Source organism: Argiope bruennichi, chromosome X1 (assembly GCF_947563725.1).
Source record: "Argiope bruennichi chromosome X1, qqArgBrue1.1, whole genome shotgun sequence".
Lineage (NCBI taxonomy): Eukaryota > Metazoa > Arthropoda > Arachnida > Araneae > Araneidae > Argiope > Argiope bruennichi.
This window is the reverse complement of record NC_079162.1, coordinates 107,141,523-107,163,825: the sequence shown is the minus strand read 5'-3', so window position 1 is coordinate 107,163,825 and position 22,303 is coordinate 107,141,523. Positions and strand designations below refer to the sequence as shown.

The 22,303-nt window shown below is 28.3% G+C and overlaps 1 protein-coding gene across 1 annotated transcript in view; it reads left to right on the top strand.

The window, feature by feature from the left end:
• Positions 1–1,688: 1,688 nt before the first annotated feature.
• Positions 1,689–22,303, top strand: part of LOC129958271 (roquin-1-like) — a 116,855-nt gene continuing 96,240 nt past the window's right edge. The window contains exon 1 of the mRNA XM_056070603.1: positions 1,689–1,884. The gene's annotated coding sequence lies outside the window, so the exon portion shown is untranslated. The remainder of the gene's footprint in view (positions 1,885–22,303) is intronic.

Below are 22,303 nucleotides of genomic sequence, written 5' to 3'. Positions count from 1 at the left end.
ACTGCTACAGCCAAACTATTTATCGCTGCAGTGTTTGTGAAGTTGCTTTACACCACAATTGTAGTGAAGCATATCATACTTGAAATTTATATCACCTTATTCTTACATAATAAGTTTGTCAACTTCATTTATTTGTTCGTTTTTAATACATTAAAATTTTCAAAGAAGTGTTTTGACTATTTTACATCCTTTTATAAGCTCACAAAAATTTCTAGTTTTTAAAACGGAAAGAAAATGGGGCGTAGTTATCGGTGATAACAATCAACATTCGTACTTCTTTTCCGCTGACGTTGCACCAACGCAACACCCTATATTTTTAAAGATAAGTGCAATTTCCTTATTTTTCCATTAAATTACTATTATAAGTGGTCAAAATAATAACTTGTATTGTTTGCATCGAAAACAAATAATGATTTTGAGTTTTGGCGTTTAATGGGTTAAAATCTATTTTGGTTTAAAATTATTGCTCCATTTTTTCGTTCCGTTTATGTATTTCATCGTCGTTGAAAGTTTGAGAAGCTTAGTTTTAATTCAGAACAGTCTACAAAATGGACAATAAAATACAATAAATACATTTGTCTAAGCATTCCTAATTTTCTAATATCGAAACTTTAAACTTAGATTTATCTTATCCATGCTTAGATTAGATTATCACATTGGCTAAGTACACGATTGATTAGGGCTCCTATAGATTTGGTTGACCCCAGAAATTTTACGACAGTTTCAGAGCTATCTAATTTTGTGTTCATTTAATTTGTTTTGGTCATGTACTTGAACATATTCACATTAAAATCACATATTGTTTAAAGTTCACAGTGTTTCTCTTAAGATTTTTTTCATGCGTTCGAAGATGCTTGCATATCAGGTTTTTTTTTTTTTTTTCAGTTGACTGGCTGATTTAAAAATCAACTTGGCTCTAGTAAACTGTGTTTTTAAGTGCCTAGAATGAGTTAAAAATTGTATATTTATTATAATTTTATTTTAAAAATTTGAATTAAATTAAAAAATAATTTAATTTTTTATACATCCGATGCTGAAACCAACTTTTTGGAAGGCTCCTATCTCCATTTGTCATGATAAGTGTTAACTCTTATGTGTAACTAATATGTGTTAAACTACTTAAATAGAGATTACATTAAAATCAGTAAAGATGTATATAGTTTTTGAAGTTTGTATAGAAGAAGGAATCCCCGGCTCTTACTTATTGAACTTACTCCGGCCCCGAGATTCTGGAGGCATGAGACGACTGTTTGTGCCAGAAAACGGTATCAGTTATGACTATCGCAAATTGGCTACTTCCGTCCCTGAAGAGTTCTGCTTTCGTTCTTGATACTCATTCGTGATTTTCCTGACACTATTTTTATATTTTATAGTTATAAACTCAATAAAAATTAAAAATAAATTATACAAGACTTTTCCAATTCGGACACAGCTTAAAACCAGTACTCCTTGAATCTGTATTATTGAGTTGATTTGAAGGTTTCGATCTCGATAATTATGAATGTCAACAAATTATTGACTTTCATATTTTTTTCGATATTTTTTTCGCTCAAGATATCGATATCATAAATTAAATCACAATCGGTAGTTGGAGTTTCTATTATATCAACTGTTGAATACTATCGATATTTAATGAATACTGGGGCAAACGAATATAGAATTGAAGTGAAACTATAGTTGACGTTGGAGAGTTTATAATTTTTTTTTTGTATTGAAAATCCAGCGTTAAAAATACGCATTATCATATTTATTTATTCGAAAGATTCTCGTTTTATTCCGTCAATGTGGGAAGTGCGAAGTAAACATCAGATTAGTGGATTTTTTATTTGCAAGTAAACGAGCAATCAGTATTGCTTACAGAAATGTATAAGCAGATTGTCAATCGTAAGTCACGTTCCTTATTTACTATTTTTGTTATTTTTCATTATACATTGAATTTCAAACTTTTTTGCCTGTTTTTTTGTAATTTGTAGAATTTAAAATGGTTCATTTTGCAGCCTTTTTAGGTATAAAATATAACTGAATTTCAGTAATATTCCAAACACTCGATTTTCTCTATTCTTGTGCACATTTAATTTAAAAATAAACAGTTGGTTTCCAATTATTTATTGTTATCAAATGATTTCTTTTAAAATTCAAGAAATATCAGTGTTGATTTTTCTTCTAGTAGTTAAATTTTATTGTGGCGATTAATAGAGAGAAACTGCTGAAAATAGATATGGATATCGCCATAACCATTTTAAATATCTGCTAGAATTCGTGAGTTTGAATTCAACATCACAAGAATTCCGGATTATTTTGAATTCTGTATCATCATTAACTAAATCTTCTACAAGTGGAGACATATCCATTTTAAGATCCCCTTTTGTTGGTTGTCAACAAGTTTTGAACATTTCAACATAGATTACTGTTTTCAACAGTTCATGAATTATTGATTAAAACCTGGAAAATTTTACAATGCATTAGTACCATAAATAGTGTAATTAGTAAAGAATTAAAAATCTGTTAAAAAATATTCAGAATATAAATAAAAAAAACTGGAAAGTGTTTTCCTTAAATGATAAGTTGCATTTTTTTTGTAATGAGTATATTGTTCAGATTACAAATATCTTATCTTTTTTTAAAATGCTCTTTTTCATTATTATTTATTTTGTTGTATTTCTAACTTTGAGTTTTTACATTCGTTAAAAAATTTTTTTAGTTGAAACTAAATGTTATAGATTTTGATATTAACTTATTTTTAAAAGTATATTTTTATATTTCAAATAAATACAATTAAATTTACTTTTTAGTAATTCACTATAGATATTTTGGAATCAATATTTGATCTTATGTATTTAAATCACATAGAGATGCAGTTTTTTTTTTTTTTTTTTTCTATTTATGGTGTAATTTTTCTTACATGATTTTGAAAATTATTCTTTGTATTTTTTACTTTTCCATTAGAAATTTTGTATTATAAGTACAATTGTGTTTGAACAATGTATGTGCATTCTATTATAAGAACTTTGGAAATTAGTGAGCAATTGGAACTATCTGGAATAAAGATTGCTTAATATTTTAATATAATTTTATTAGTGTTAAATTATTTAATTGAAGATATTATAATTCTGTAAATATGAAATATATATAATTTTTCAAGTTTAAGTTGGAAATCAAGAAAAAATATATGTTACGGTGCTAAATGTTAAAAAAATGTAACAACAACAACAAAAAAAAAAAAAAAAAAAAAAAAAAATGCACTGCTTGTGATGTATGTTGGTAATATCATAATTTTTTTTCTGATAGAAAATATTTTATGTAACTATCAATATTCTTATATTTTTTCTTTGTTAGATATAAATTTACTTTAATAAAGATTAAAGCAGTTTAAAAAACAAGAAGGAAAGTTTTAATTTTCATTATTTGCACAAGTTATTGTGTGATATCTCTGCAATATTTTTCAGTATTCTGAAGGCTGAATAACATCATACAAATATTGTAACAATGTTGTTAAGCATTTTGTGCTAATTGTATATTAAGAAATGTATTTGAAGGTAACAAAATTTTTTTTGCTCCAGTTAATCAATTGAATTTATGTTACCATCTTTTAGAAAGTAATTTTTGTATTCTTTGATGGGTATAATTAAAGGTTTTTTTTCCACTTCAAATTATTTTATGTAAAATTAATATATTTATAAACATTATTTTATAGATATCGATGTACATATTCGATTATAATCGGTGCAAAATGTTTTTATTGCAAAATATGGCAACGAAACTGTACTTTAAATTATAAGTTTATAGTAAAATAAATGAAACACCTTAATAATATTTCTCTTCAGTTAATAATGCATTCTGTATTCTCAAGACCAAATATCTAATATAGGACAAATTTTAATAGTCCTACTGCAAAAAGTTTTTTAAGTAGGAAAAAAATATATATTGTAAAATTGAAGTTGTTGAAATATTGTGAATTCTAATACATTGTTTATATTTGAAAACAAAGCAATTTATTAAATTATCTTCATAATTAAACTTGTTTGGAATTCAATCATTAGCTAGACATTTTTTCTTTCACAAAACTTCATTTTAGTTTTATTATTCTATAGCAAAACATAACTATTTATATATTTGTTTTAAAAATTTACACCTAAAAATAATTTTTTTAAATTTTTTTTTTTTTAGTAATGGGGACATTTCTCTGTAATTGTCTTTTTTATATATATAAATTTATATTCTGAAACACTATTACTTTGCTAAACACCAAGAAAAAAAATATAAAATTGCAATTTTACATCTCTGTTATATTTATTTGTATTAGTATTATCTATTACTTGTTGTGTTTTGATGTTTTACTTGTACATATTTTGTTAAATATATTTTTCACTAGGCATCAAAATTATTCCTGAAATTCTGTAGTATAGTCTTAAAAATTGCTTGCATGATTTGGTTCATTAAAAGACAAATTTTTATCAACAGCACACAAACATAAAATACTGATACACTGAATAGAAAGGAAAAAACAAATAACAAAAAAAAGGGGGGGGGGGACAGAAACCTCCCTTCCTTATTTAAGATTTACTTGAGGCTATTTCACACGCTTATAGTTGAATATTAATATTTTGATTCGCATGCAGGTAAAATTTTTCTATCTGTATATCATTTAAATGCTATTGATTAAAGACCACTTTGGACATTGAGATGGAACTCTCTCTCTTTTTTTTTTTTACCTGTTCATTTTTGCGATAAGACACTGAATAGTAAGCAACAGATTTTAGAGACAGAGTATATGTAATTCTGCTAAGCATATTTTAGTTAACTACATTTCTTTCTTTTCTTGGTATTTAAGCATACTTAATGAAATGAAATGCTTTCTTTCTTTGTTGTATTGCTTGAGATCATTTGAATTCATCATAAATAGTATGTGGAAGTAAATTTCCTTTGCTTTGCTTATTCCAGACAGATTGCCATATACTTAAAATTATCTTATTAAAATAGTGCAAAGTAATTTTTTATAATATAAAGATTAAGCTAAATAATATATCAACAAATTGCATATGCTTCATACTACAGCATTGTTTTTTCCAAAATATTATTTTCACACATTAAAACATTTTTTCTTTTAGATAATAGGATAATAGCTAATTTTATGAACTATTTGTATCTGCATTAGTGTAGTGATTGGTCAGAGCTGCATTCATGACTATAGAACTTTTATCTTTGTTAGGGAAATTAAGTGTAAAGCTAAATAATTTCATTTTAATTGGGAACTATTGTTTTTTTTAAACTGAAATAATTTCACTAAAATGAGCCATTATAAAAGTTCACATTTCAGCTGCTAAAAAGAATTGTTTAATGGTGCTATCATATATTTTTTTCCTTTGTGAGAAATTCGGATTTAATATTATTGATTGTTATTACGTTTAGTAAAAAGGGACTTGAACTGATTGTTTTAATCATTATCGGACATTTTTGTTTAGTATTATAGCTCTTGACGCTAATGAATATATATTAAATCTAAAATCTACTTGTATTCCTTTCTATTTACTTTGATTAGAGAAGTTTTGCTGATGTGATGAAAAAAATTCTGAAAACTATGAATATTGTTTTTGTGTTCATTTCTTATCACAAATTTTAATTTGATGAAGACAACTAGCAAAATCCTGATTCATAATTTAATTATGTTACAACCATTAAAATTATACCTTTGGGCTTAAAAAATACATTATATTGACAGATGTTATTAATTATTAAATTTTCTGGTAGCTTATGGAGCATGCTGGACAAATTCAACTAAGACATTAAGAGAAAATGCCAGTATATGAGGCATAAATAATTTGGCCAGTATATGAGGCTGAACTATAATTAAAAAAAGTATATTTAAAACCAGCTTCATCAATGTCTTGAGAAATATGGGAAATAGATTGAATTAAAGTAAAATATAGAACTATTAATATTATCTACTTCATTGTATAGTAGTTTGCTGTATTATATGAGAACATTTTTTTTCTTTGAAAATAGGCTGCTAACTTTAACAATTAATTTAAAAAGATAATGTACTAAGTAATTAAAATATCATTATTTATTAGATCCAATTTAAGATAAGTTTAAATATTATGAAAGACAGCACATAAATTACAGCATACATTGAATATTTTTAATGAGTTGGGTTGCTTGTCAGTTTAGTTAATCTAGCTCATGCCTTTCTTATTCTAAATTATGGTTTGGGGAAGTATTGGAATCAGTGAATTTTTAAAACTGCATTGAATATTGTTATGCAAAGAGATTAATTTTTATTGAATATAAAAATGTCGAGTTTTGTCTAGAAATAGTTTTTAAATTTTATTTTTTTGTAGAAAAATTATATTTATTTCAAACTAAAAGTACATTTTTTTCGTATATGGAATATATATTGATAATTTTGTTTAAGGTTTCTACATTTAAATTAAAATTCACATTAAATGTTTTTGTGCATTACAGCAAGTTATTTGAATTTGAAATGTATGATACACTGAGGACCTTTAGAGCTTTTACATGAAAGTTATCCCAAGCTGTAGTACAAATGAATAAAACTTCAGATATCTGGCATTTTCCAGTTAGGCAGATTTTTTTAAAAATATTTTGTTTTATATATTTAAGAATTAATTCTTTTTTGTAATATTATAATTAAATTAAAATACTGTTATTAATATCTTAATTATATTAATAGCTTTACTGTTAAATGGGTTTAAAGTGTAGCTGAATACTGAAAAAAAGGTTGTTATGCAAATTCTCTCCCCCCTCCCATGTAACTTAGTTGTCAGCCAACTACTTTTATATACAACTTTTGTATTTATTTGATGCAGTAAATTAATTTTTGTTTTGTTTTGCAAATTATCAAACTTTTTCAGTTTTCATTTTTTTTAGGAATATATTATTAACAAGTTTTTTTTTGGTTGTTTCTTTTTCTTTGTTTCATTAGAACATATCAGGGGACCTTACATTTTTCAGTATAACAAAATTTTCCTGTACACACATGACTTTTTATTGAAATGATGGATGACATCATCCGTAGGTGCTTACATAATTTGAAATGAAATTCATTTGTTTGGTAATAATTTAGACTAAATTTGACCAGAAAACATTAAAAAGAAAGCATTTTCGTTCGTTGTTACATATTGTGTAATTTTTATTGTGATTGCAATAAATGAAATATATAATTTTTTGTGAATTTCCGATTAAAAACGAGTTGCTTTTATAAATGGTTGAAATTTATCTTCTTAAACTCGGATTATTTTATTTTCAGTCTTTGTTTGTCAAAAAGTAGATTAATTTAATATATAGAAAAACAAACCTAGTTCTGATAATAATTGAAGTTGCTAAGTTTGCTCTTTCACAGTGCAAAGCTTATTGTAAAACAACCATATTTAAAAGATTTGTAAAAGAAAGATCAATTAATAATAAAAATAGCAAAAAATAAAGTTTTATTAATACGTTTTGCACCAATCATATAGATATACTTCTTTTCCGTAGATGGCAGATTAGGCGCAAACTATGTTATAGAAAGATTTAAAATGCATTTATGGTATTATTTCATTTGGATAATTCTCAGTTCAAAAGAGATTCCTTGGAAAACTTGGTCTATGACAAGATGTTTGCTTTGCATTTTTCTATAATTGGTCGAAAAGCAAATATTTTGAACAAAAGCATAATAATGGAGCAGTGTTAATTAAATTAAATAAACATATAAACATACAAATGGGTCAATTTGATACCAGAAAAGAGTATGATTTCAGTGAATCGGTGACTTCTTAAGTGCTCGTAGCGTATTATAACGTGAGAATAATTAAGAAATTATCTAAAGGAATGCTTTTCTGTTCATGAAATGCGGGCTTGGAACATAAAATGCTCATTTTTTAAAATTATATTATATTTTTTATAAAACTTTGTTGCCATATGTTTAAATTGCTTAACATTTTAGAGAGAGAGCCTTCAGCATAGTAATGGTGCTGCTTTGAAAGATTCATAACATTCTAGAAATCCTTTATAATGTTAACGATTAAAAATTTTATTTATTTATAAATCGAAAATTTTTCAGTGTAGTATATGACTCGTTCTGGGATCCTTTGAAAACATCAAATCTACATATATATTTGAGATGAAAGATGGACAAAATATTCAAAATTACATTTATTATTATTTTTTAAATTTTGACATCATTTTCAAGTATTATATTAAAAACAATTCTAGTTTAAAATGTTGCGAATATCCATGCCATAAACTTATTAGGAAGGCGAGGGATAAACGCTGTCGTTTATCGTGAATTTTGCAGTGAAAAGCGTAGGTGTTGTTTTCAGAGGCGTTTTGAAATTAGAAAGGGCAATAAATTTATGATTTATGCGAAGGAATATCTTACTTAAAGTTACATGTCGAATCTGTCTGTCAATAAAATAACTGGAAATTAGAATGAAATATGAAATGATGATTTGTTACTTTTATATTAGAAATCGTGCTTAATGGATACTCTCACACATACATATAATTTTCTGGTAACTTTCTTTTATAATAATATAAAATAAAATTTTATGTTTTTAATAATAAGAGCTATTATTTGTTTCAGTTAATAATTGCAGTAGTCAATATTCCTTAAATCGATTAATTTATGTTAACTAAATGTATAAATCTCTGCATGTTTTTTCGTATACTTTACTAACAGCGTTTGCGCTCGCACAATTTTTTTTCTTCAAATATACGGTTAAGAAACGTTAATCTGCTGAATTTAACTGTTATCAAAACGTTTCTTGAGAAATGTATATGAGTTTCAAATTTATTATTGTTTAGGTGCCTGAAATTAGATTCGGGTATTAGATTTTGTTTGAAAGGGCCAGCTTAAAATTATTGAAATACGTTAATTCGAAATATATATAGTCCTTAATCGGTTAAGTACAGAGTGCATCATAAATGCATGCAATCTTCAATAGGAAGTAATGTTCGAGAGAAAAAATTAGAGGTGCATTGGATTTTTTCCATGTACAAAAATAAGCAAACGAGGCGCTTGCCATACTGAGACGTTTTATGCAAATCAAGCAAGCAAAAACAGACAGTGAAACAGATCACAATGACATGGCACTGTGCATTTATTTTAAAGCCAAAGATATTCAACATGATCACCACCACAAGGTGTATTAGGCAATCGAGGCGCGTCACTACGCCTGTTACATTTGAATGTAGCATGTTGGCATCGATGCCACCCTCGGTCCGTCAAATGGCATCTTTCAGTTCCGCCAAAGAGGTAGGGGAATATTAGTGCTCGTAAAACTTTAAGTATCCCTACTATCTAAAAATCTGCCGGTGTCAAGTCTGGTGATCATGAAAGCCACTTAAATTTACACTTCAATTTATCACCTGGTGTACAGTGAAAGTGTCTTACAGGAACATCTTGACTTCACATGCAAAAGCCGGGGCACCATTATGCTTGCATGTGATGACAGGTAATACACCTTTCCTACAATGCTGGCACAAGCTTAACATACCGTTCTACAGTGACTGTACGGATATTTTTTAGCCTGATACAAGAAAACGTGCTTGAAAAAAGAGAGAGCTCAGGATGAAAGATGCTTAAAGCCACATCAAATAGTTATAAAAGGGGGTTTTGTCATGTATTCACGAGGATTTGACTTCGCCCAGATGTGGAAGTTTTTTTTTATTGACGCCACCGTGCAGTAAAAAGTGGACTTCATCCATCCACATGCTATAAAGTAACTACTGTGGATTACATTCCATTTGTGGCTGTAGCAGAGTTCACTCTTCCATCTATATCTACCGAAAATAGCTGGTGTAGTACTTGTATCGTATCCTTATGCACATGGTCCAAGATTCTTTACGGAATATGACGATTCCGGAATCTACTTTATTCTCCCAACTTCGCGATCTCTGTTACTTCCCGTTGGTGTCTCAACTGTCAATTCTACCATTTTATTCCTCACAGCATGGACGTGGTCCGCTCTAAAGAAAGTCTGCCTATTCGTTGATGATTCTTCAAAATGTCGTACTAAATTCAATAAATATTCCATTCAATTGAAATAAGTTTTTTGCGCCTTCAGTCTTTTCTTCGTGCGAAACTTTTGCATTACAATAGTTGTGAATTCACCATTCTTGTAGGAAAGTTGAACCACCAACGCTCGATCTGGTAACGATGTCATAACTACCGGGATCGAATGACGAATCTCGACATTGATGGTTTTATGGAGTATCCGCCTCGGAACCGAGGCTACTTCCCTTCTTGGGAGAAATTCGTTGTACTTTGCTGTATTATTGGCCTGGACTGAAATGGTGTGAGATAGAAAAAGGGATTGAATGACAAATCCATCTCCAGTTAGTTGTTTTATTGTTGGCGTGATTTGCATAAAACGTCTCAGTATGAGGTGTGAACGCCTTCTTTCGGTTACTTTTGGAATTACTTTTTTATACATGGAAAAAAAATACGATGTTTCCCTGCTCATATTCGCGCATACCGAAAATTTGTTTGAATATTAATTTTTTATTCTGGCTTTTTAGTTTGCATTAATTTAAAACGCACCCTGTACAGTTCTAAAGTGTACAAGGAAGGGAATGTTTACAAAAGTTCCAAAAATTTCTGTAGAAGAATATGAATTATATTGAAAAAAGAAAAACGTTTTCCTTTCTTTATGAAAAATAAGCTATGAATTTTAGACTTCTATTTAATGATCTGAAGTTCAATGTGATTTCTACTCTTAGCATGTCATTATCATTTACTTATTTTTACTCTATAAATGCTATCAAGACACAAAAAAATTTGTTAATCATGACCGAATTTTCATTTTAAAAAACTCAAAATATGGAAAGTACGTTTTTTCTAATAAAATTTATGAGGTTGTAGTTGTTTTGGTTTGCAGTGGTTAAGTATTGCGACTATTACAAATTAGGTAATGTTATTAATTTGAAAGATTAATATAGTCTCTAGGTCTCATTATCATATTTATACTGTCCGAATTCGTAATGCTGGGAGGGGGGAAAATAAGTAAGACCATAGTAACCATTTAAGTAAATCATATTTTGTGTGCAAATTCTGTATATGCTATACATTTTAAATTGTTTCTGTATTGTTGTTATTAGTAAAGGACTGCTGATAACTTGAAATTAACAGTCAATTATTCTGCTTTAATTCCCAGAGTCCTCTTGGAAGATACTTTCTGGTACTTTTTAATTTACTTCTGACCAAATTAAACTATCTTAATATCCCACAGTTTGTTGTATCGATTTTTAAAAATATATATATAAGTTTTTATAATTATTTTTTTTCTAAGATTAATAGCCTTTCATTGAAATGTGAAAAACCGATAGTTCAATTGCCCTGATTCGGTTCGATATCGGATTTCATGATATAGTACCATGTATTAGATGACCACTTATACGTATTTTTTTTTCCATATCATAGTACAATTTGGTTTGACTTTTGTTGTCTATTAATTTTTCTGAGTTAGCATTTTCTTCCATGAATTTGTGTTCCATTTTTTGACTAGTCAACATGTAAATGTGATTTGATGCGATCTTTGCAGTTATATAAACTTATTTTCAAGATTTCAAAGATTTATAATTTTATGTAAAAAAAAAAAAAATCGTTATATCTTTATGAAACAGTGGTGCTTTAGCTTTTTGTTTTCTGAAAATGCTTACTAGTACTTTTAAATTTACTTATTTTTGCTTACCAGTACTTAAAAAAAATTTATTCAATGGTAATTTTTTTTACCATATTTTTTGTGCAAATAGAGAACTGTTTTCTGGAACGGAAGATCTTATGGTGAAGACGGTATTCACTTTGTTGATAGATTTCAAAATTTTCGTTTTTCTCTTAGTTGCAATGAGTGATTACGATTTTTAGATAATTTTTCATAAAAATGAACTGTAATTTCGTAGTGAAGTCTCAGATTTATGATCACTGGGCGAATTTTAGTTTCTCAGATTACTTGGGTAATTAGTAAAAAAAAAAAAAAAAAGTTACGGTTTTGCGTTGATGTAGGACGATTACTTAATGCTTTCAAGAAGTGATTGAATGGAAAATGAAAGAAAGAAGAAGATGATTTTCTAAAGTGCAACACCCTAAGTCATGTAATCTAAAATCATCAGTGTATACAAAATGTAAAAAAAAAAAAAAAAAAAAAAAAACAGGAAGAGGCGTTTATTTCCTTAATTGTTGCAATTAGACATTTACTTTCAATTGCATTAATCAAATAAGGAACTCATATATATGAAGATATTTTGACTTTTGTTGAGGGTAATAATAAAAAATTACAAAATTATATTTATGTACTGCCCCCATAACGAAAAAGTGTCGAAGAGGGGTTCTTTTTACTCTTCTATAAAGACACGAAATTTCATTGTGTTTTTAACATACTTTTGACCATTTTACCATATCTCTGACAGATGTCAAAGCTATAATGTTTGAACAGATTTCTTTAGAAAGCCATTAACATTTTGTTTCTTATTTTTATTTTTTTTAAATTTACACTAATTTTTATATTTTCATTTGCATACGTTTTAATGCTATTTTACATCGTTAGATGCTCTTTTCTCAATTTCTGATTTTTGATTGAATTTACTTGCAAAAAACCTCATAAATTAAAATCTATTGCATATTTTTTGTTCAAATATGGTGTAACAATTTCTCAATGTGTTCTGCAGTTTCTGAACTAGAGAATAAACAATCTATTCATTTCGAAATATTTTATAGTTTTTTTCATACTTCACAATGTGAAAAAAAATGAAATTTTCATGTTATTTATCAATCGAAGTCCAATATTTAAAGAATTGATAGAAATACAGCTTATTTTTTAGTTCAGGAACTAGATAGTATATTTCTTAAGCTACCTGCAAAATGTTAAGCAAATCACGTGACGCACTTCGAAACTTGAAGATTTTTTCTTCATACCACTTTTTAGCCAAAAAATTCTTTTTTCCATTTTTTTATTTTTTTATTTGCCTCCTAACTGGTATATTTTGGTTTCTTAGATGTTTTTTCAATTTCTTTTTAGGCAAATATTCAAAAATATAACTGTTTTCTAACGTTTTTCAAAAAATTCGCTCCGAACGTAGTTATATAGCTTAAGGGATAATTAATAAACATATCACAGAAGATTATCAAAAAGGCAGAAACAGAAAATGATGCCTTTATTGATATTTATTAATTAAAAAAAATGGTTGCACTAATTGAAGTGCTTAAAAACTTGTTTCAAATAAACTCTTTATATAAAGACAATTCGACACCTTTTGCAAAGTTGCATTCTTTTAACAATACTTGCTCCTATACGATCGAGTTTCTCACTTAGGACTTAAAGTATGGCTTTTTAAATTCGTCGGCCAAAATCTATAGAATGTGTACTGACAAAGCCAATTCATTCCTTAGTTCAGATACATCAATCAAAACTAATTGAATATATTTGTCACTGTTCAGCATACTACAGCATATTGTTTGGTTGGTACAAAACGGAACGGAGCTTCTAAAAATAGAAATACATAATGCATTTATAGAATATTGCTACTAATGATGAACCTCATGTACAAAAAATGTATTTTTACTGTTCCAAAAGTGACATTTATGAAGATTAATATTTTTATCTCGCTTAAAGCAACATTCATTTAACCAAGTTGCATTTCTCAGAACAGTAGGATTTGATTTTACCTAATTCTAAATTCTAGACGTTGATTATGTAGTTGTATCCTGTATGGATGTCATTTATTACACTGAAATGTTCTCTGTACTTTCGGTTTTGGAATGTTGAGTTCTGAACTGTCTATTCGTACACCAGCATGAGAGTAATATGAAAAACAAGGCAAAATATCCATTTTTATATTACATGTATAATGCCTCTTCCTCAAAGTTCATGTCCGGGAAATTAAGAATCCTTTGCAATCGCTAAACCATTATATAAACACACTTCCTAGAAAAACGCCGGGAATTCGGAAAATGTAATTTGTATTCTTCTATAAATAAGGCGGCATTATGATTGCATAGGCGTAAATCGTCAGCATATCTAACCGTTTCTTATTCCTGAAATATTTCATTCTTTTAGAAAACACTCAAATACCAGCAAATAATTTCATTTTCTTGCTCGGTATTTCAGTATTTCTCTGAGATGTCTTGATTGTTCAGTTTCTCAAGTTTCTCTTTCTTCATAAAGTCATAGTTGCATCTGACGCCCAATCAACGTGAATAATGCTTAGCAAATTTCTTTGAAATCATGATGATTGAATGATATACTAGTAGGTAAATATTTGCATATGATAGTTTTTCTGTATTGAATAAAATTGCATTTCTGAAATAAATACTTTCATCTACATTTATGATTAATCCTTCTAAATTTAAAAATAAGCATATCTCTGCAAAATTTTGTAGATAGAAATGTGAAATTTTGTATGTGCATTGATGAAAGAGTAACATTTTACTAATTGATTACTTTGTATTATGGAAGACATGTAAAAATTTAATTTCTTAACCACTTATTATGAATCTCCACAGAAGAAAAAATGTTTTCATTCAGTTTTCTACCTCATTTAATGAAACTTTGTAATTGGAAGTATATGTCTAGGTGCGATATGTATGGAAATAAAAGTTTATACCACTTTTTGGGACATCCTATATGACTGCCCAGTACCGATTGTAACGCTGGGCGGAGTTTCAAAATATCCCCGCCGATGCAAAATAAATCTTCTGTTTCGGCATCTAGTAACTTAGACTTTTTTTTTCTTTCTTTCTTATGTGTGCGAATAAAAATTAGTAATGGAATCATAAACTTCACGTTTCATTTACATTTTTAATGCTGGATTGTGGCAAAAGGTAATGAACTGAAATCTGCAGATTCGTAATATTCTCACTTCATTTGGAGGTTATTGCTAACGTTTTCTTTCAGCGTTATTTTTGGTTTGTATTTGGTACTGCATTTTTTCCCCCTTTAATGAATCACTATTTTTTTTTTCTTTTTCTTTTTCAAACCGATTTAAATGTTTAGTTTTGATTTTTGTATTCGTGAACATTGAGAATATAGAAGATCCCACTGCTAGGAAGCAAAACTTTTAATGTTAATACATATTTATATTTAAAGTGTAGTACTACACTATTTTTTTTTTTTTTTAAAAATTAAGCATTTTGCCAAAGTACGCGATATTTTCTACTACAACTTTAATCTGTGACAATCGTATCCGTTATATTGTTCATAGGATAACAGTTAGTCTAGACGGGCACATCTTCTAGTTTTGTATAAAATGTAATGATATTTCATCTTAATTCTCAGTTTTGTCCGTAAATATTGAAAACTAACATACAGGTCTGTACTTGACATTTGGTGAAAATATAAGCTAATAGTTGAAATATTTTAATATTGCTATTCAAAGTAATTTTTATATATATTTTCTTTTTTTGGTAGGAATTTTTTTATAGAAACTAAGGAGTTGGTTAATAGCTTTTTGATGAATAAGTATAATTTTGCTTTGTGGGAGGGGAGGTTAAGAAAGGAAGAGACTATTCGATTAATTAGCACAGCAGGTATTGGGAAAGTATTCAGAAATACTTCACTTTTTATATGCTCTTTATTCGTATAATTTATAATTATATCTCACATATTCTTGATTAGAAACTGCCGTAAGAACTTCCATTGTTGATTTAAAAAAGTTCAGTTATTCTAATTGATTCAATTGTTCTGTTAATTGTGTACAAAAATTTGAGATATGTTACCCCCCCCCTTTTCCCCCCACGAATATATTTTAGAATGATTTCTGAAGATAAAATTACCAATGTCGTATAGCAGTGCATTGAAAAAAAAAAAAGTCCCTCTAAAGTTGAAAAATATTCTGAAGAATTTAAAAGGCTTATTTGTACACTTTTATTAAAAGTGTGAACAGAAATTGTTATTTTTTAAATATGTCCAACCAGGTTATATCAGCTATACTTCTTTAACCTTGGAGTCACCTTCCTTTGGATAGAAGTTTGTTTTTTTAAAAATATTTTCGCAAAATAAAAGACTTTATAATCTCTATAATTCAGGGATTTGATCAGTTTTCAAAATCAGGTTGCACATATTATGTTCTTGTTATTTTATCACTCAGATTTTCGTTTCGTCAATAAATGGCGTGATTATAAATAGTTTCCTTACCAATATCTGTTGTTAAATCTTATGAGCAGTAATTTGTTTCTAGTCTGGATTAAGATAACCAATTTATGTGCTTGTTATCATGCCCGAGTAACTGTTTGTGTAGTTACATTACATTTGTTAAATTCTTGAAGATTCTTGAAGGTTTGCCAAGAATATATTCGTTTAATAAAGTAGTCTTTAAGGGATTTACAGCACTTCAAAAATAGGGTGAGTGTAATATTTTGATGAATCAGAAGAATCAGTCACAAGTTCAAATTACAATTTCCCGTAGAATGGTATTTCACTTTTTATTTGGTATTTATCGAATGTTGTTTCGTTCGCAGTACTAAATGTGTCAAAACTTTGATCATGATTTGTTTAACTTGGTTTCGACCAAAATTAAATTAACATTGCAATAAATTATTGGGTCACATTCTTACTAAAAGACTAAATCTTGTTCTGCTGGACCAAGTACGATTAACTGTCCTTTTTTTAAGAAATTAGTTTCTGAAGAGTTAACCTTTCCGATTTTTACTATGCAAAGAATACGGTTGCCTTATTTCAAAAGTTCAGTATTGTAACGTCCCATTGAATATTATTGTTTATTACGTGTTAATTCCTTCTGTCATTAATGGCAGTGGTAGAATCATATTCCATACTAACTGGAAGACACCGTGTTTTTCTTTGGCTTAGTTTCCCTCTTCTCCGTATCTGAAGTGATCAGAGATATTCAGATAATTATTTTTAAGTCTAAAGTAAGTTTCAAATAACTTTATTTTTTTTTACTGTAATCTTTATTTCGTAAGTATATTTTTTCATTTGTAAAATTGCAAATTACATGTTACTGATGTTAACTGTATTATTTAAATTTAAAAATATGTTAAGAAAGATCGTGTAAAAAGATTATATTAAATCTGAATTTTGCATTTGTTCATGCAAAATTGCCATATGCCACTCACACGCAGTCACTCACGCACGAATATGTTCATGTTATTAAGATGTTTGACTTAAAAAAGAACCAAAAGTGACTATTTTAGTTGCAAGTTTAAATATTTTCCTACTTATTGGCGGATGTTTACCGATGTAAGGAGGTGAATTAATTACTGTTGCTCTCGAGTTCCTTTAAATAAAGAGTGTACTGTGGAGTGTTTTAATGTTTTGGCTGCTTAATGTAGCTACAATGGCATTCTTATCAGAATAGAACACTTCTAAAATTAAATAGCTGTGGTTTTAGAAGATGGGATTTGGATGTAATGTGGTTTATAATAATTTGTTAAAATTTCTTATGATTTTCGGATACTTTTGAGCAGTGAATCTTAAATTATGGGTTCTACTCCCAAATAATTTTTTGTACATGAATTTTGCGATCTCCAGAAACGGTGACTACGCATTTCTTTTCGGCTCTTCAATATTAGTGAGCAATAATAATTATGAATGTTATCATAATTTGAAATAGTTTGACATTCTGTCAAAAGAATGTATTTTTCTTAATACATGTCGTGGTTTATTTTCCTCTTTATACTTGCACTTAAAGTCATATTTTCTTTTCTTTTTTTTTATTATATTTTTCTCCCAGGAAGAGATCGCCATTAGAAAAGGGTTAACAAAACATGCGTAATTATTTTTACTGTAATGATTAAGCTATTTGGTAAAGAAGCACCCTTTACTCAGGGTAATGATTTGGATAATAAAAAATGCCCAAAGTGACAGAAAAAGTATTTGTTTAAAACTATTGAAATTGGCATGATAAGATGAATGTTGAATATATGAAATTGATTAATCTGTTACGATTGTAATTAATTTGCTACGAAATAATGAAATTTTTATCTGAATTTTAAAATTTCCTGTCATCGTTTTGTGTAATCAAGTATAGTTTTCTGAAACGTGCGTTTGCTTTTTCCCTAGTTATCAAATAGCGCTTTCAAATCACTTTAAACATCGGAAGAACAGACTATTCTGAACCATTCTGACAAAGATGAACTTTTTTTAAGAGTATTGAATTTTACTCAGCAAAGGATGGTGCAAATTTGCTTAAGATAGGGTATATTTTAAGGATGGGATGCACAGGTAAATAAATTTCGCAAATTATGTAATTACTGATGATTTTTGAATCACACATTTAATCTATTGATGATTATGATCTAAATATATCCATTATTCTAAATTTATTTTATTTTATTTTCTAAAATTTGGAAATTCTGTGTTTTGAAAATGCGTTCATTATCTTTTTTCAAATTTTGCTGTAGAGTTAATATATCATTAAAAAATCATTACATGAATGATATTATATTAGAGAAATTGTAAAAGTCTCTGAATAATTTAAAAATGTTGTAAAATGTGATTTGTTATATCATTGGATGAAAAATAGTGAAGTGTTTTAGGTCAGAAATTTTCTCTCAAAATATGTTGGGATTAGAGATTATTTATTTAATACCTGGGCAACATAACTAAAATCCTATCATTCCACGAGCCATTATTTTTCTATTAGTTTTTCTTCTGTATAATTTAATATGCATATATCAATTTTTCATTTAGTACTTAAAGGTATTTAGTATGTATGCATTCAACAAAATGTCTTGCTAATCCTACTAAACTTATGATACCCACCCTTCCAAAAAAAGAAAGCTAAATTAAAAAAAAATTAATGGGATATTGGAAAAGCAACAACTCCATGAAATAATGCAAAGAAACATAATTTCATAAAATTTTTTTCCCTTATTAATTAAATTATTTGAAAATACCGTAAACTTTCGATTACATATGATTTTTCGTGGTCTAAATTTAAAAAAACAACAACCGTAATTGTAAAAAGTTTAATCTTTTAAAAGGGGAAAAAAAAAAAAAAAAACAGATTTTTTTTGTGAAAAAGTAATAAGTCAACAGATTTCTAAGTACAGAAGTTTATTCACTGCGGTCACGCCAGCTGGAGAACCGGGAAAACACAGTGCATTTAAAAATCGACAGAAAAAACAGGGGAATTTGGAACTTTTCATAAAATCCAGGAAAATAAGGGTATTTTAAGTGTCTTAGTTATTTTTTCCCCGTCTAGAAAATGCCGATCTCTAAAGATTGCAAGAATAAAAGATCGCAGTCACAGCTTCCGAAAACGAAGCAATCAAATTCGCGTTTTGTAATGCGGAAATTCGCCCCTTTTTTTATTTTCCCTCCTATTTTTTCTGTTCAGTCCAGTTTCGATTTGCGAGACAGTTGTCCTTTTCCCACGAGATTCCCGATTTTCAACTAATGAGTGTGCGCGAGACTTCTGTAACTGCGTGGGAGAATACAATACATTTCTCTGGCCGGAACATTCAATTTGCGAAGCAGCACGATGGTATTTTGTCCACCATACTTGAGTGTATTGAATGGTTTATTATTTGAGAAACTATCGGCTTATTCAAGTGATTGAATTTTTTTTTTTAATAATGAGCTGCTCGAAATCCGTATTTAATATGAATTGGTCGGATAAAAAAATCAATCCTGATTTTCTGAATGCGTTCGAGAAGTTCCACAAAATCCATTTGCTATGTACTGCTCGCTTTGTAAGAAGATAATAAGCCTATGTAATATGGGAAAACAAGCACTTACTAGGCTACCAAAAGAGGAAAACAAGCAAGACTGCTTGTCAGTCCAAGAGTTATCATTGTTGTTGAACTTAGTATCTAAAAGGAATGCAGGATAAGATAACGTCAAATGCAATATAAAAAAAAAATTAACCGAATTCCAACTTTTTAGTTCAAGAACAATCATTGAAGCTGAACTTTTATGGGCATTAAAACTTATTGCGTCACATTCGTCTTTTGATTCGTTCAATGATATATCGGAAATATTTTCATGTATGTTCTCGGAAAGTGAAACAGCTAAAAAATGTACTTTAGGCCGTACAAAAATATTGTACTTTATTTTTTACGGATTAACTCCATAAAACTGATGGCTGGAAATTCTACAGGAATTGCAGAAATTGATGCCCAAATACATGAACTGGGGAAAATGAATAAATAAAAAAAAGTAATCTTGCTTTGCAATGTTTTTTGTTAAGTAATCATTAAATGATTTATATCATGAAAGCAAAAATGTTTTGTGTTTTATTTCACCCGAGTCCTTAATTTTGTGTCACTTACATTAAAGATCATGAGATCTAATATATTCCCTCCACCCCTTAACATATAAATTTTGTCTTGCCATAAATTCTAGATAATAAATAAAGAGATTTTTTTTGTATGTAAATATAAACCATCTTTTAATATGCTATTATTTCGAATAATGTTAAATTGTTGCTCCCTTTCCTGGCTTTTTCCACTCCTTAAAAAATATATTGTATTGTAACTAGCACGAGTGCTATTTGCGCATTTCCTCGTATCTTGAATATACGTACAAGGGAAAAACGGGGATTTTTTCCCCCAATTTTTGAGTGGCAACCCTGTTTATTGTTAACAAGCAATAATTGTATATGTAGACCACTACTGTAAATTAAAATTTTCCAAAAGCTTTTTCTTTTTTTGATTTGTGTCCGTTTTCAGTTTATTCGCGGTTGCCACACCTCTCAATTCCGCGGATAATCAGGACTTTATTGTCTTTGCATATATGTATATGTATCATATTTAAATCCTGAATTATTTGAAATTTTGTCTGTGTTTCCTTAATTTTCCGGATTTTCGAAATAGAGTTACATAGTCTCCTGCATGCTTAAGACGTCATGGTCTGTTTTTTAATTCATAATTCACAGTCGTTCTTGATAGATTATTTATTTATTTATTTTCAAGAGAGAAAACAAAGTTAACTAGGGTCTAGATTGGATATGTAATCAAAAATTTCATTGCTGAATCTTAATTAGGGAGATTACTTTTTCAAGTTATATTCCCTGTAAATTCTAATCAGCGAATTGATATGAAACAGTAAATTAATGATTAATTTGTATGACAGTTAGGAATCTATTTAATTGAATAGTTGGATCCGAGTTCCGTTTTGAAGCTACTTTATGGCTGTTATAAAGATGGACCATGTACTTTTGAGACGTAATTAATCTTCTTTGGTAGTTTCTCGAATTAGATGATACATTATATTTTGGGAATGTGTTATTTTGATTCAACTAAGAGTGTGTAGAGGAATAGTAATTTTTGCATAGACATAATAATAACCTTATCTATAATAACACTATATTAAATTAATAAATATCTATGAACGATTTAATTTTACCTTATAAATTCATGAGTGACGCTTGTGTGCATCTATTTTGTATTAAGGTATAATTTTTTATGTTTCTGTGAAAAAAAAATATATTGGGTCTTACACCGCTAATCTGGATTAATGCATTTTCTTCACATCGTTGATCTCATGTTACTTCAAATCCGGATGTAAATATTTGATCGGCATTTTTGCTTCTTTAGTTTGTATAAATCGGATTTCTATGTAATTTATGTAACCAGTTTATTTGCTTTTTCATTTTCACTTTTTTTTTTATTTACATTAATATTTTTCATACTGCAAAATCTATGAAAATCTAAGACAGTACATGAAATGCTTGCATTTTTTTTTATTTCTTCTTTGTTTGGGGGTTGTGTCATAGTCTTTTATAATGTGGAAATTCACCACATTCATTCAGTTTCAATGTTTTCATTCTACGAATCTAAAACTGTGACTGAGATTTTAAAATAAATTGAGTTCTGATATAAGGGTCCATGTTCTATTTAATTTTCTTAAAAAATGTAATAGTCATTTTGTCATTTCTGAAAGGAATTTTACGAAATAACAAAAAATGTTTATAGACACATCTAATGAATTGATTATGCCCGCATGGAGGCACTTTGCTTGCGTCTTCAGTTATCTTTAATAAACAGTGGTGTTTTTATCATTTTGTATGTAATTTTTATTACAATTCAAGAAAATTTTACTTCATGAAAGATTGATTTCGTGTATAATCTCTCAATATATATTTTTGCCAGTCTCATGTACAAATATCAATGCAATGGAAAAAATAGCCGAATTAAAAAAAAAAGAAAGCTTAATATTTGGAAGTAATTTGAAATTTAGATATTCTTGCACTGTTCATATGTAAGCCAGAAAAAGCTATGTGGCAGAAAGAAAATGAAGTATATACTTTTGGACTAATGCTTAGTACAAATGAAAGAATGCTTAATACAAATATTTATATTATCTTAAGAGATCTTGGAATTACTAAAGTGTATTGAATTTTTTGAAAT